Source organism: Amblyomma mixtum, chromosome 10 (genome assembly GCF_055824585.1).
Source record: "Amblyomma mixtum isolate Tamu chromosome 10, ASM5582458v1, whole genome shotgun sequence".
Taxonomy (NCBI): domain Eukaryota; kingdom Metazoa; phylum Arthropoda; class Arachnida; order Ixodida; family Ixodidae; genus Amblyomma; species Amblyomma mixtum.
This window is the reverse complement of record NC_143021.1, coordinates 68,766,170-68,781,510: the sequence shown is the minus strand read 5'-3', so window position 1 is coordinate 68,781,510 and position 15,341 is coordinate 68,766,170. Positions and strand designations below refer to the sequence as shown.

The 15,341-nt window shown below is 47.4% G+C and overlaps 1 pseudogene; it reads left to right on the top strand.

The window, feature by feature from the left end:
- The first annotated feature begins 12,307 nt into the window (after positions 1-12,307).
- LOC149326040 (uncharacterized) lies at positions 12,308-15,060 on the top strand (annotated as a pseudogene).
- The last annotated feature ends 281 nt before the right edge of the window (positions 15,061-15,341 follow it).

Genomic DNA, 15,341 nt, shown 5'->3' with positions numbered 1-15,341 from the left:
TCATATATACAAGCACTATTAGGTTGTGTGCATTATGCCCTCTCTCTCTCCCTCTCGATCTATCTCTCTCTCGCTGTATATATATATATATAGGGCATAATGCAAACAACCTAATAGTGCTTGTACTGGGGGTTAAACTTTCCAGGTCATCGCGTAGGCTATGACGTCGTAGTGGACGGCTCCGAATTAATGAATTAATTAGATTACCACTGACTGGCATCGCACTACAAATTAGTTCACACATTTAGCCTCCTTCAAAATGCGGCTGCCGCAGCTCGAATCTAAGCCCGCGACCTTCGACTCGTCAAGTGAACGCCAAAGCCATCGAGCAACAGCCGCCGATTTTTCACAAAAGTAACTTCTTCAGTACTTCTGCAGATAATTGCGTTTGCATGGGCATGGGAAGGCCGGACAAAAATTCACCGGATGAAAGCTAAACGGATGAAAGCTAACCGCCTCGCATCGCAACCCCGGACCTCACTGAGGCTTACATCGACGAAATGAGTATAGTTAACTGTAAGCATGGATAGGATTAGGTTGGATGGAGGTGTTAACAAAACTAATAAGTGGTTTACACTAACCGTTAGGTGCGTACGTTACCGAGGGCTAGGTTAGGTTCGGTTTTAAATACTGCTGTTACCATTTTGCAGTTAAAATAGGAAATTAAAAGTTACCATTGTGGGTTCATCGTAATTTACCGTAGGTATATCATTAGTGTTAGATTGTGATTAATGCTAGGCTATGTTTCAAATAGAGGCGTTAGAAAATAATGGCTATCACAAAACAAATAAATGACGAAGTTGATAAATGTTAAGGAAGCCAACAGCCATCGAAGCCATGGAAAGCATAATTGAATTGTGGAAGCGTACCGTAAGGGAATGTCTTTCTTTTTAATGTTTGTAACAAAATCTAAGGCTCCATGAAGCAGTAAAAAACTTAAAGTCTATCGTGGTGGAAGTATTAATTGATTTAGAGGTGCGGTGTCAGAATAGGACATGTCTTAGTGGGTGTAAAATGCGAGAGGGACCGCTTTCACTACCACAATTCGCAACAAAGGAGTAAACGAAAAAATTACTTATTTTTCAGTGTGGGGAACTCAGAAACGTTTTTTACTTTGTAAAGATAGAAGGATTTTGCACTTTCCACAATAGACGCCGCTCTTTCCTGTTACCTTTCCTGATGTGCGCTTTCCCCTCGTTCTTGTCGCTGACAGGCATGTGTTCCAGCTGATAGTTCACCACGTCAGCGCCACACATGTTCAAAATATGCACAGAAGATGAAGTCTTCCCCAAATCTGTAATGCCCTCTTCTATCGAACTTCGTGGAGCACTTCAGTAACGCTTAACACGCAGCCCGGCACATCTAGGTCGTTCTCAGCTTTCACGAGGGACAGTACGTCTGGCTTGCGCCTGTTTTCGAACCCGCTGTTCATTACTGAAGAATTCATGAAATGAAAAATAATCTGTCGTGTCTACATCTTGACTAAATGCTGCCAAAAAAATTGGCGGGGGCTTTGCCTTGGTTAAGTCTGGCAGGTTCCGAAAGCGAGCGCAGAAGCAACGGAAGCAACGCGGAAGCAATGGAAGCAACGCGGCGCGCCGCCTCTAAAGAAGGAATGCAGTGCGGCGCGTCTACAGGTCACGCGTGGCTACCGGCCATGTCTCACCCATCTCTCACCATCTCAGCCCATCTCTCACCCTGGTATGACGTCACACTATGACGTCACTAGGCATGAGATGGCGTCAGAGGTCATTCTAAATGTCACGAGTAGCTACCGGCCACCGCTGCGCGACTTGGTAGCCCATCTCTCACCCTGGTACCACGTCAGAGGTCATTCTAAAGGTCAAACGTGGCTACCGGCCACCGCTACGCGAAAGGCCGTTCATGATCGTAGTATTGCTTTCGCAATAAAACAGGCGCCGAAAAATTCCATCTCATCTATAAGCTTATGCGGGCCAGATACCTCACGGCCAGGGAGAAAGCAGAAGCTGCACCGAGTACGCGTTCTCAAGAAAAGTAGCCTAAGATGCTGCACTGTTCCCGGCGTCGAAGGCGCGCCACACGTGCTGCACGAGCGGCGGTGCGACTGCCGATGCTCACAGAAGGGAGCTGGCGAACAATAGAAAAAGAAAAAAGCGAAAGGTTAGCCGTCCATTTATTCTCAGTGCTCTCTTGCTGCGGTGGCTGTTCGCCAACTTCCGCAATTTCCAGGCTAGATCCCAACATTCACCTTCTGCGAGAGAGAAAATTTGCAGTTCCCAGTTGATCAAAAAAGCTAATTTTAAGATTTCGTCTATTTTCCGCGAGGGGTGCTCACGTCAGCAGTCCAACAAACTCGTCGGTACAGGTTCACCCGCAAAAAGGTTAGCGGATGTTCTTCTAGAAATATTATAAATCGTCACCGAAATGCCACCGCTGACAGCCGTAGCGCCCTGGTAGTGTGAAAAGCGCACATGTCAAACATGTGCTGCAACGAAGCCGTTACGCACTAAATAGTATATATTTACGAAGCGGATTAGCGCAGATAGGCGTTTCACAAATCAATTAAAAATCTTAGCACAAAAGAAGGAACGGAGATGTGCAAATTTGCTGCACCTCGCCTCCTTCAGCCATGCCCATACCGTGCTGCTGCTTCTTCCTTTGACCGCGCAGTGAGGCACACTGCTATGGAAATGCGTGAATAGTGATGCCGTACAAAAAGAATGATCCCGGAGGAACTATCCAATTAAAAAATTAACGTTATTTTCATCCCTTACTGAAACGCGGAATGCCTGAAAGGGTTAATTGACAGGAAAGTAGAAGAAAAAAAGAACTACATGCCGCCAGTGGGATCGCGGTACCCACAGCCTCCGTATGTCGCGTGCGGTGTTTTGCCTATTGAGATACAGTCGAGCCCACTTTTAACGAACCTCACGGTCAAGGTAATTGCGCTCGTTGTTTCTGAGGTTCGAAATAAGTGGACTTGTCCTACTCCGGCAAAGCTGGCATTGAATTCTTAGAGAGTCTGTTGTCAACATCTTTTATTTATTTATTTATTTATTTATTTATTTATTTATTTATTTATTTATTAAATTCTACCCTCAGGACCGTACAGGCATTTCTTCGAACCTGTCAAGAAGTTCTCAGCTCTCCATCGCAGTCATGCGCTCCTGGCTCAGACCCTCGCTACGAACGAGCGGCTTTCGGGGCGCGATCATGCCCATAGCGATTGAGGCTTTTTGAGGCACCTGGTGATAGGTCGGTATACTTGCCTTAAGTCCTTCACAAAGTTGTAAGAATGCAGAGACGAACCTACCACTGCGCATGTGCGCGCAGAACGTACGGTTTGCGCCCCCTTATGCAAACCGCTGCAGCAGAACACCCGGCGTCAAATCACCCGGCAGCAGCTGGTCGCTTTTTGAAGCGATCTTTGCGCGGAAGTAGAGGCGCATAACCCCACAAGCAAGGTGGGAACTTTAAGCGAAAACCATCGGTTATTGTCTGATTTCGGTTTCAGTTGCTTGGTGCGCACTGCTAGGCCGCTCTACACAAGGGTGACGGATACTGGACTCGGCCGTCTGAGCGCTGCCTGCACGCGGCCACAGCGCAGAAGGCGGAGACACAATAGGGCAGGCGACGCACGCTACCTTGATGGCACACCTCGTGACTAGTGTTCGAACTTTTCAAATTGTTATCATTTGTTGACCACCGGACGTGTAGAGTAATGCTTTCAAAGCACTCCTTTATCGCGCTCACCACGCTCCTGCTTTGCCCAGCCGCAAACTTACCCGTGCCGATTGAACTTATGCCCTACCAGACGAGAACCAGCGTATTAAGACGAAAGCCTTTAATGGCTCATACTGTCGTGAGCAAGACGTGTTAGCAAGTTTGTCCGCGTTTCAGATTGGTCGAAATGGTAGCGACGTCACTGCGCGCGAATTTTTACGGGTATCCACCGAAATATGTGAGACAGTTACTGCGCAATTTCCTTTCCTCAAATACAATTTTCGACTGGTGTCCACCGAGATATGTGAGGCAGTAACTGCGTAATTTCCTTTCCCCAAGTACAATTTTCATTTTCTTCATTACGGTCCCTCTTTCTCTTTCTTATTTCACTCCCACTTCCTCCCTTCCTGTACGGTGCGGTTAGGGTGTCCACCGAGATGACAGAGAATTATTGCGCTATATCCTTTCCTCAAAAAGCGTTGCGTTTAAAGGGCAACGCACCGCGCCGAACGGGTGGCGGCGTTCCGTGGACTCCCTGGCAGCGCTACAACAAGCTGTCGCGTTCCACTCCTAAAGGCGAAGATTAAGCGTCATTAATTGGCAGTTAATTATTGCACCAACCGAATGTGAAGTGAACAATCGCGTAGCAGAATGCATCACTCAGGCTTTCGGCTTTCACCACTTTAGCCGCTAAAGTTCCTCGTAATTTTGCACCTGCCTGCCTGCCTGCCTGGGCCTGCCTGCCTGCACCTACTTGCCTGTGTCTACCTATACCTACATATACCTGCCTACCGGACTACCTGCCTGCCTGCCTATCAGGGCGCTGGGCCGGCGCCTATGTGCAATTTCAATGCGGCCGTTTTTATTGTTTTTGGGGAGCCGACATTATTTTTGGAGGGCTCACGGGAGCCGCGACACGCTCTTGGGCCACTGCGCTGCAGTGGGGGAAGCGCGCGTTTCTCGTCTTCGGAAGCAAGTTCAAGGCGCCTACTCTTTTGTTACAACCGAGTGATGCGGCCACAATTGTTCGCTGTGGCGCAATGCCACAGCCCTAATAGTGCGTGTTTTGACGGTAGCGCCACCCTCGTTCATAATAAGCGAGTTATAACTGCGCCGTTATAAGGCGGCTCGACTCTATATGGCGGCGGCTGTTCCGTCTTCCATATTTTCGGGGGTATGTATGTTTCATGTAACCTAGCTGCGCTCAACTGGAGACTGTAATCAAATGGCCGCATGTTTGGTTACAGTTAAGCTTAATGCTAGGATTGGATTACGTAGGTTTTTAACAAACCCATTAGCGCCCAAGAAAAATCTAGCTGAGGATTTTCTTCATTTTTAGCACATAATGCTCTCTTATAAAGAAAGACATATTACTTAAAATTTGTTAGGATTGCTTCATTCATTCCGAAGTTACAGAGGTGTACTTTTCATAATACACTGGGTCCTTGCCTTAGCACATGTGGCTACTGCGCTCCACTCCTTTTGGGTAACACCATCTGTCGGGCTAGTTGGTTGCGATCCATCTCCTTCTTCTTCCTGTGTGGTGTTCGCGCTGCTGATACATATGGATCCTTTTGGGTGCCGTACATTTCATTAGCGTGTCCGTGATTTTACGCAGGGTAATAAATCACTTCTTGCAGCCCCTCATGAATCTTTTCTGGCTGTACTGGCACCGCAGTTATTCTAATATGCGTGGGAAGCCTTCGCCTTTGCAAAGAAGCATCATATACGATTGAGCCAGAGTGTCTGCGAACCACTGGTTGATGCATGTCAAGGCCTAGGTAATGACGAGTAACGTGTTAGCAAACCAAAAGCAGTCAGCAGGCTCGTCTGTAGCAATTCGGTACATTGTTCAGGCGTTCACAATTGTGAAGTGGAGCTTTTGTGTCCACAGCCCCCCCCCCCCCCCCCCCCCTTACTTTTTGTCCCTGATACCGATGTAGTAGCAGTTGACGGTTTCACCCGAAAGGTCGACATCTGCCGTACCACTGTTGGTTGCAAAAGGAAAGGAGTTTTGGCTCACAAAAGTGCTGTTTTTCGTGCGCTCTAGGCAACCGCTGCTTTACAAAACATGTAGGCTCAATGCTGTTATGGTTGCAGGCCATAGTGGCTACACTGTTTTCCATAGATTTCAATAAAAGCATGTAATCCACACTATTGAAGCAAGAATCAATTTTTTCCTGGCTGCTTCTATTTCGTTGCCTTATTTATTTATTTATTTATTTATTTATTTATTTATTTATTTATTTATTGAATACCGCGGACATGCTGCATGTCCAAGCAAGAGGGGGAAATACATACAGGGGAAAAAAGCAAAGCAAGTGCGGTAGTACTGAACAATATAGATACCACTAAACAAGCAGTGCAAAAGTACAATTGAAAATACGGTTACAGTTTGGGTCAAGTGGACACTTCCTAAACCCGTTTTGGCGAACGGTTCCTGAAGCCCAAAATTCTTCCCAGCGGAGAGTTACAAAAGTGTCTTGACTGGTAAAAAAAATTGCCAAAAAATGAAATCATCACTAAGCGTTGAAATCACCTCCGGGAACGACAGGACAACGCGCGCTTACAAAACTTTCTTTTCCGAACTCAAGAACTTTCCACAGTAGGTGTGAAATGCATAATAGTAACAGTCTACTCTGCTGAACATCCAGTTCTTGTAACCAAAACTTTATTATTATTCAGGAGCGCTACCATTCAAGCAAAAGAGGAGTATTTTAAACCTTTTAAACTCACGGACGAAGGAACGGCCTAAAGAATTTTGGAATTTTATCAAAATGAACCGAAAAGAAGAAATTTCTGTACCTCTGCTTAATCATGACGCTACGGTTGTTCATAACAGCGTTGCTAAAGCGAAATGCTTCAATTCCTTTTTTGGGTCGGTAATTGGAAGGTCCTCTCTTGGCAATAAAACATCTCTGAATTATGGCAAAAAATGTGCTCAACGTATGAAGGATATTGTGATTGACTGAAGGGGAATTGAATTGTTACTTAAACGCCTTGATAAATCTAAGGCGGCTGGTCCTGATGATTTGCCTCCTGTTTTTCTTTCTTTGTGTGCTGCGTCTGTGTCTCGATATCTATGCATTATATTTATTAAGTCTCTAGAACAAAGCACCTTGCCTGATGACTTCGAAATTGCCAATGTTGTACCTGTACACAAATCCGGATCGCGTAGCACTGTATCGAATTATCGACCTATTTACTTGACAAGTTGCGTTTGTAAAATCTTTGAACACATCCTTCTTACTAGTATTATTGACACTGATGCATAGCTAAACCCAAATCAGCATGGTTTTAGACCTGGCTATTCGTGCATCACACAACTTACTGAGCTAACCCATGATTTAGCAACTACATTATGAATCGGCTGCTCCGTTGATGCCATTTTCTTGGATTTCCAGAAAGCCTTCGACGTTGTACCTCATCAGTTATTGATTGAAAAGCTTCCGTGGCCTGGTAATGACCTGGTAATTTCCTGGTAATTAAAGCTTAAGCTTTAGGCATCAGCGAGTAGTAATTAAGAAAGAAAAATCGCATGAGGTTGATATGACATCAGGAGTGCCCCAAAGGTCCGCTCTCGGTCCATTGCTGTTTATTATACATATGAATGATATTGATGACGAACTCTCTTCCCATGTGCACCTATTCGCAGATGATTGTGTGATTTATCGTGTCATTAGCAACAAACAGGACTGTGCTATTAGGCAACATGAGTTAAACAAAGTAACTTAGTGGCGTAACACTTGGAGTATGCATATAAACCAACAAAAAACAGTGTACATGTCATTTACCAGAAAGTGAACTGCCCACGAGTACAAATATTTCATTAAAACTGCTGAGCTTATTCTGGCGTGCGAATGCAGATATCTCGGCGTGATCTTTGCTCCTGACTTACTATGGCATGTAACCGCCATATTAAAAAAATTACAGCTAAATCAATCAGGACATTAGGTTTCCTACGCCGTAACACTAAGTGGTTTCCCTCTGAATTAAACAGCTATTCTACAACACATATATTAGGTCTGTACTTGATTACGCACGCACCGTGAGGGATCCTTGGCTTAAAAATGACATTCACAGATTACAAAGAGTACAAAATTTAGCGGTTCAATACATATTCGGAGTTTACACAAAATAATTTAGTGTTTCACGTGCTAAGGAGAACCTTGGCCGGCAATCGTTAGAGCAACGTAGGGTTGATATTTCTACACAATATTTTTCATTCTCGAACAGGCATACGGAGCGAAAAGTACTTACTTCCTCCCGATTACGTTTCTTTGCGACGAGACTACGTGAATAAAATGAGATAAATAGGGCGCAAAACGCAAAACAATGGTGCGTCATTTTTTCGCCGAACGATTTCGGATTGGAACCGATTACCCCGAAACGTGGCCGCCATTACTTTGTGGGGATTCATGTTGCCCCTCGCCCGCCGGATGCACCCTTCTCTCTCTCGTGGCCTACCGCGGCTCTTCCTCTGGCGGCCCTCGACTGGGCGCAGCAGCGGAGGGAGCGGAGGGGAGGCGCCCGCGACTACGCGTCGTCACGTGGGCAACCCTCCTTGCCCACCGCTCTCGGTTTCGGCGGCCGCGCGGGCCGCGCCCACGGGACAGTCTGATGGAGAGTTGACAGCGAGCCCTGAGAGAGAGCGGACGCGGCACCAGCGGCGGCCCAGGTGACCTGAACTCCTCTGTGCCTGTCTCCTGTGCCTGTGTCCTGTGCCTGTTGCCTGCCGCTGCTGCCTGCGCGCGACCGAGGAAAGACATTGGGAGATCCCAATTAAAGGTTCTGCCTGCGGGCTTATTCCTCGGAGGTGTGTTCTTCGCGGCCACAGGTGTGGTCGAGCTAGCGGAGTGGCGTTGGCCCTGAGTTCAGGGTCCGAACCGTACCGTAACCCCACAACTTCAAATGATAACTTTTCTCGATGATGCTGTAGATTTTGTTTTGTTTTTTCTGAAGTTTGCGATGTGAGTCTTGCTTTTTGTTCCTGATACTTTGGTGTTTATCTTTTTTTGTCATTATTACTATTAGCGATGAGTTTACATGGCAAACCACCTGTATCTTTTTCTTTTGTCCGTTTTGACTGTAACCCCCAACCCATTGTAATGCCATCTGGCCCTTTGGGTAGTGCGGTAAATAAATAGATAAATAAATAAATAGCCAATTACCAATAGCCAATTAAATAGCCCACGGAATAAATACTTTACGTACTTTTGCGTATGTACCCGCCTTCCAGTCAGGCACCGATCGTGTTCATTGTGTGCGCATTTCTACATGTTCTTCCGTTGCATTACCTTCCATTTTTGCCTATTATTTTTTAAAATATTGATTCATTGGCTTCCAGTGTCCGTTCTCTGTTCCATGATTACTGTTCTCTGTTCCGTTCATTTGAAAGTTTATACCCCTTTACTTCTATTCTTGAGTTCTTGTTAAACGCCTTGCCCTCACAACGCTGAGTGTTTACCTTTGTGTTATGCTTCCTTGCCTTATTGTGCTTAATTATTTAGACTGTTCAACTTGTGCCCTTCCTGTTATAATCCCATATGGGATTGACAGTATGTACCAACAATAATAACAATAATAAAATCACCATCGTCATATTCAGGATAGCGAGCGGCAAGTACAGCAGTCTCTGAGGCCTCACTGAACAGACACAGTGGTTTTTTCTCCAAAGAATTCCAAGGAACGATAAGATCTATGACCTAGAATAAATAGGCGCCGTTGTGCACACATGAAGACCCAGCGTACTATAGAGAGTACAGCAGCATATAAATCATCATTGCGCAAACAAAGCCAAAGGAACGGGATATTCGAACATCCATTATTTACTTCCGTCTTTCGTGCTGCTCTATTAATGAAACTAGCATAATATGTACATAAACATGGCCGCGAGAAAACTACAAGCCAGCGACTACCGGTGCAGTTCGTGGGAAACGAACATCCTGAAGTTTCACGATGGAAAGATGACATACTCAGAAGAGAAAACACGCCTTCTTAGTTAAGGGGCGTCGGCCAATCCCCTGGTGACAAAAGCATGACCTACTTGGAGAGAAAAACTCAGTCTTTCCTGTTGAAATCATAAAAAATTTAACTGTACTTTTAAAAGTACGCTGGGCGCTGATGGGTTCACAACTATCGGATTTGTTAAGAGACTGCAAGGTGATCGATACGGTGAGTTTTTTTCCGGGTCAGTTCAGAACTGCTGAGCTTTTGTCCAGAGAGCTCATGTTCAGTGAGCTTTCGTCCGGGCACGCATGACCACACTAAAAATTATGTAGACCGCGGACAAAGCACCATCGTTATGTTGCACTAAAAGGCGATGCAAATTATCATGGCTCATTGTCCGAGCGCTCCAGTAGAAACTAAAACGCGTTGCCTAACGTTAAAGTAGCCGCGCGCTGGTAAAGGGCAACTGACCAGGGGTCTGGACATTTTAGAAAAACAAGCCCACTGCATAGATGAGACATCCAAGATAACCTTTGCAAAATACTAGAGCCATGCGCGCCCCGAAAAGCTGCAAAAATTGAAATAAAAGCCTGTTCGTTCTTTCCTTCCAGAAGCAAACGTCCTCATCCTCTGCAGTCTTCGGGTTGACGTCATACTGAAAACTTTCACTAAAGCACTCCATTGGTGCGTCTTTCTGACTGACGAGCGAAGGGCGGGCGTAGCCGGTTCGTCGCGTCCTCTGCTCTTTGCGCGCACGCTTTCCGCAGTGCCTTCCGTTTTCGCACATGCCTACAAGCCAGCATGGAGGGAAAAAAAATTGAGGAGGGAGCGTCCGGCGAAAGCCTTGAAGCGTAGACATAAAATGCAAAAATATAGGAAAACGGAAACACGGAACGCGCGGAGTGCGGAAAATCGTGTGAGCACAACCGAGCAAGGCCGCAACGGGACGCGCACCAAGCAATGCACAAAGACGATAGAGAACGGGGGGGGGGGGAACGAATACAGGCCGGTAAAAGACAGGGGTCAAGCAGATATGTTGCACACTCAACCAGGAAGGGCAGGGAAGGGAGTGGAGAAGGTGAAAAAAACTTCAAACAAACAAAAACAGCTACTGGGGTGAGGAAGAACAAAAAACGCGAGGAAACACCGCGAGGAGATCCAAAGCTTTGGTCCCCCCCAAACTAAATAGACAGGGTAGCAAAAAAAGCAAGAAAAGAATTCTTTTCAAAGCGGGGCCATGAAGTAAACATGTGACGCATTGCGCCAGAAGCCACGCCTCCGGCAAGCATCGGAGGAGGAAGGGCGATTTTCTTTGCGGAGCCTACTCGACGAGGCGCGACAGAGAAAAACCTCGAGCAGGGAACGGAAGGAGAGGAGCATGGCGAAGTAGGTTGATTGCGACGACTGTTATTATGCTGTTAATGAGTCTTTTAAAAAAATATTTGCGGCCTTGCCTTCCGGGGACGGTGCCGCGCTACCAGAGAGGTAGAAAATATATTCGACCATAGGGTGGGCAGTGGCCCTTTAAAGGGCGACCCACATCGAGTGAACTTGCGCTGCGGATTTTGAGCGGCGCGGAGGAAAGGTACGGACACATGGCGGCAAGCCGCTTGCCGCGAAACCTCCCTCGGCGGCGGGTAATCTGCCATAAATGAAACGAAATTTAAGCGCACACGAAAAACGCACACAAGAGGAGATACACACAGGACAGGCGCTAACTTCATCTGATTTATTCGCAGGTAAGAGAGCGAAAATATATACATAAAACGAGACATGCGCACTAAAGAAACAGATCGTCATATCACAATGCGTGCTCAAGGTATCTGTATTCTGCCTGCAAAAGATTAACTGATGTATCACTCACACAGTCATGCCCCCTCTTCCTGATGTGAAAGGCTTCCAATAATTCACGTGCCGTCTTATCACCGCTCCTGCCAAGAATCTTTATCTCCTTCAGCCGCGGCTCGCACGCTCTGCAGTTCGCACAATGGTCAGCCAAATGTGTCCCTCCACCCCTTAATGCCCGCAAATGTTCCCCGCCCGGTCATTGACACACCGCCCAGTCTGGCCTATGTAAGCCCTACCGCAGGTCAAAGGTATCTCGTAAACGACACCGGAACAGCAGTCGACATACTTCTTTGAGTGCTTCTTCCTGCAGCCACTCTTCTTTTCCGTGCACGAAATGCGTGAGCAAAGGTGGGCAAGTTTCTTCGGTGCGGAGAACACAGGAACGCCGTGTCGGCTTGCCACCTTCTTCACATGATGGGCAACCTTGTGGATATACGGAACCACTACGGAACCACTGCCGCGCAGCGAATGGCTCTAGGAGCCATTTTCGGCAGATTGCCGCGTGCCGCGGAGCGGGGAGACCAATGAGGGGCGCCCGGCTTTGTCACGTGGGGAGCGTCTGTGTCGCCACCTCTTGGCTCCTACTGAAGGTACATGGCGGCGGCGGTGCCGCGCGCGCTCCTTCAGAATCGCGGACCTCGACCGGTTTGTCACGAAGGGAGCTTTGCGCGGCGGCGACTCTTTAGGTCCGTTCGATTCACCTACACTGCCTACACCAGTTCTCTTCGTGCAGCACTTCGCCATTCGTTTCACGAGTGTAGCCTAGCGCCCTCTACACGATGCCGTTCTTTTCACACAAGTGTAGATGTCGTGCAGTCCTAATCCAGAAAAATTCTACACTCTCTCGACTGGCAGTGCCGATTGCGTGCAGCCAGTGCCACAGCAGACGACAGCGAGAGGCGTGCGCTACTTCGATCCCGAAAATGGCAGTTTCGAACGATGGCTGCGTGTTCGGCGTTGTCAACGGCGTTAATACTCTGTTAACGCCTATCGTTGGCGAAGACGGCCAACAACTGAGGTCAGAGAACGGATTTATGTACGCTACACCAGGTAAGGCTTCGCTCGGTCAACAAAAAGAGAAACACGTGCATGCGTTTCCTCATGCTCCGACGCCGCGCTTGCATGTACCTACTTGTTTGTTTTTTTGGCTTATTTTACTCATCTAATTTGTTCCTCGCTTTTTTTTCTCGTTCCCCGTAAATGAGCTTGGTACTAACCAAGTTCGTTGTTAGATAGCTTGGCATGTTTGCTATCCAACGTTTTTAAATACGTTGGCTTTATCCAGCCGTGTGTCCGTCGCCTCTTCTCCTTCGACCCAGATTTCAACTATCCCGCTTTATTTAGCGGTGGCTCACAAAACATCAATATTTATACTCTCGCACAGACGGCACAATCGTATCGGCGGACCACCCGGCTGATCGCCGCAGGGCAACGCGCCGCCCCGAAGCAGCTCTCCCGAGCCCGAACGATGGATAAGGAGCAAGACTCTTTTTCTCATCGAGCGTTATGCGCACATGAAAGCGCTCGTGGGAAAGAAGGGCGGCTTTCGGTAAGTTTTATTTCATTTCTACTGGTCCGAACGAGTGCGGAAAGCTTAACAGGTTTACATGCTACCACGCGGAAGTTACGTTTACAAACGTTTCTTTTCTTTTTTGAAGTGACAGTACCTGGTAAGGTAGTGTACTGTCAAAATTGCTGATTGGGCGAGTTGGTGGGACATGATTCGAAATGACCAGCGCGAAAACAGACGGAGACAAGAGCAGCGCCCGTCCTGTCGTCTGCGTTTCTTCAGTTGTCTACGTCTGTTTTCGCGCTGGTCATTTCGAACAGTGTACTGTACTTGCGTCCAAGGTATATTAATTTCAGGACAGCTTCGTATGGTAACTGATACACTGCATGCTTTTTGTTACGTCTCGTTTCATGCAGCACGAAAAAAATGCTGTGGCAGTCCCTGGCGGACAGCATAAACGAAGAGTTTGGCTCCGACTTGAGCCCTCTCCAGGTTGAAAACAAATGAAAACCCTGGAGAGGGCATACAAAAGGACGAAGGAAAAGAATTCTTCGTCCGGCCACTCGCGGGTGACGTTCGAGTTCGAAGAGTAAGTGCACATCACTGCTGTACTGGTCATTCACAAAAATATCAATTGTTATTTTGCCCATTTCAGAGAAATGGCTCGTATTTTAGAGAAGGAGCATCATATAACACCTACCATTCTGCTAGCCCCTGGTAGAGTGATGGAGCCCAGAAATTGCAGGTGAGGTTATAGTAGTTGTACAGCTCACACCTTACGAAATAAGGCTCAAAATGTTTTTATGTTCTAGCACACCCCCGGAACCAAGCATTGGCGAGCAATCCGCTAGCCGTGATGAGCACCAAGCAGGCTCACCACACCCGGATTCGCCGAGCCCACCGCACGTGTCTGAGGAAGAAGGCCCACCACAACGAGGGCAGTCTTTCCCGAGATCGGGAAAACGGATCAGAAGGAAAAACACTTCCATTGAACTGCTGATCGAGCAACTTGCTGAAGCAAGGAAGGAGAGAGCCGAAAGGGCGCAAAAAAAAAATAGCTCTTCTGGAACGCCTCGTTGCCGCCGTGGAGGGGCAGGGGCAGGCTCCGAAGAGCAGCGAATAAATTAACTTCATTTCTTTATCATAAATGTTTATTGCTTGCACTGTAGTCGCAAGAAACCGCACAGAGGCACACATCAGCACTGCGTTTGTGCTATAGCATTTCGCATGCTTTCGCAGTTGCCAGCACTGTCAAAGACGAGATCACCGTCCTCGTCATTCTCGATGACATCTTGCTGGGGCAGGTGTTCTAGTTCTTCGAAAAAGTCCCTTTCTTCGTTGCACATGTTGTGCAGCACACATGCCGCCATTACGACTAGGCAGCATTGCTTAATGCTTGCGGCGTCCACAAGGTACAACCTTCTAAAACGTTGTTTGAGCAGTCCAAATGAATTTTCGATCGCGACCCTTTGTCGCGAGTGCACGTTATTAAAGTTCTTCTTCCACGAAGGAAAGCCTCGGCCATTGTCCCGGTACGGTGTCAAAAGCCAAGGTAGTAGCGGATATGCCGAGTCACCCAGCACGTACCCATTACTGCATTTCTGAGAACAGTCTTCAAAAAAAGGACTTGCCCGAAGTACCCTAGCGTCATGGGCCGACCCTGGAAATCCGATGAAAACATCAATAAACCTATTGCGATCGTCGCACACGCCCTGCAGTACTATCGACGGCCACTTTTTGCGGTTGTAGTAGGATTGCGGCGACTCAGCGGGCTTGTTGATCTCGACGTGGCAGCCGTCCACGCAGCCGATAGCGTTGCGTGGTCCCTTGCCGCCGGTTTTCGCCAAGAAGGCAGCCTTGATGCGCTCCTGCTGACGCTGGTCAGGCCAGGCGATCACGGATGCACTAATACTGTTCATAAAGTTCAGCACTCTATCAACGCAAGCACTCACAGAAGATACTGACACATCAAATCGGTCAGCCAGCGAATACATGGCATTCTGGTGCCCGAGGTAGCCTAGAGCAATGAGACAAGTCTTTTCGGCACTCACTTGAGGACGACCTCCGGTAGGGTGTGGAAAAAACTGAACTGACAACCGTTTCAAATGTGCCCCGAGACAGGCGAAACAAACGCTTGAACTCAAAGTCATAATAGCGGCCTACGACTTCTTCGCAGTAACGAGGCATGCGGTTCCTCTTCAATCTTGCCAGCTTCGTCGTTGTCACTGCAATAAGTTCTTCAAAATCCTCTTCGTCACTGCTGTCAGAGTCTACAAGCTCCATAGCTGTTTGTATGATCGTTGGCAGCAGGTTGCGGTCCATTTTCTTT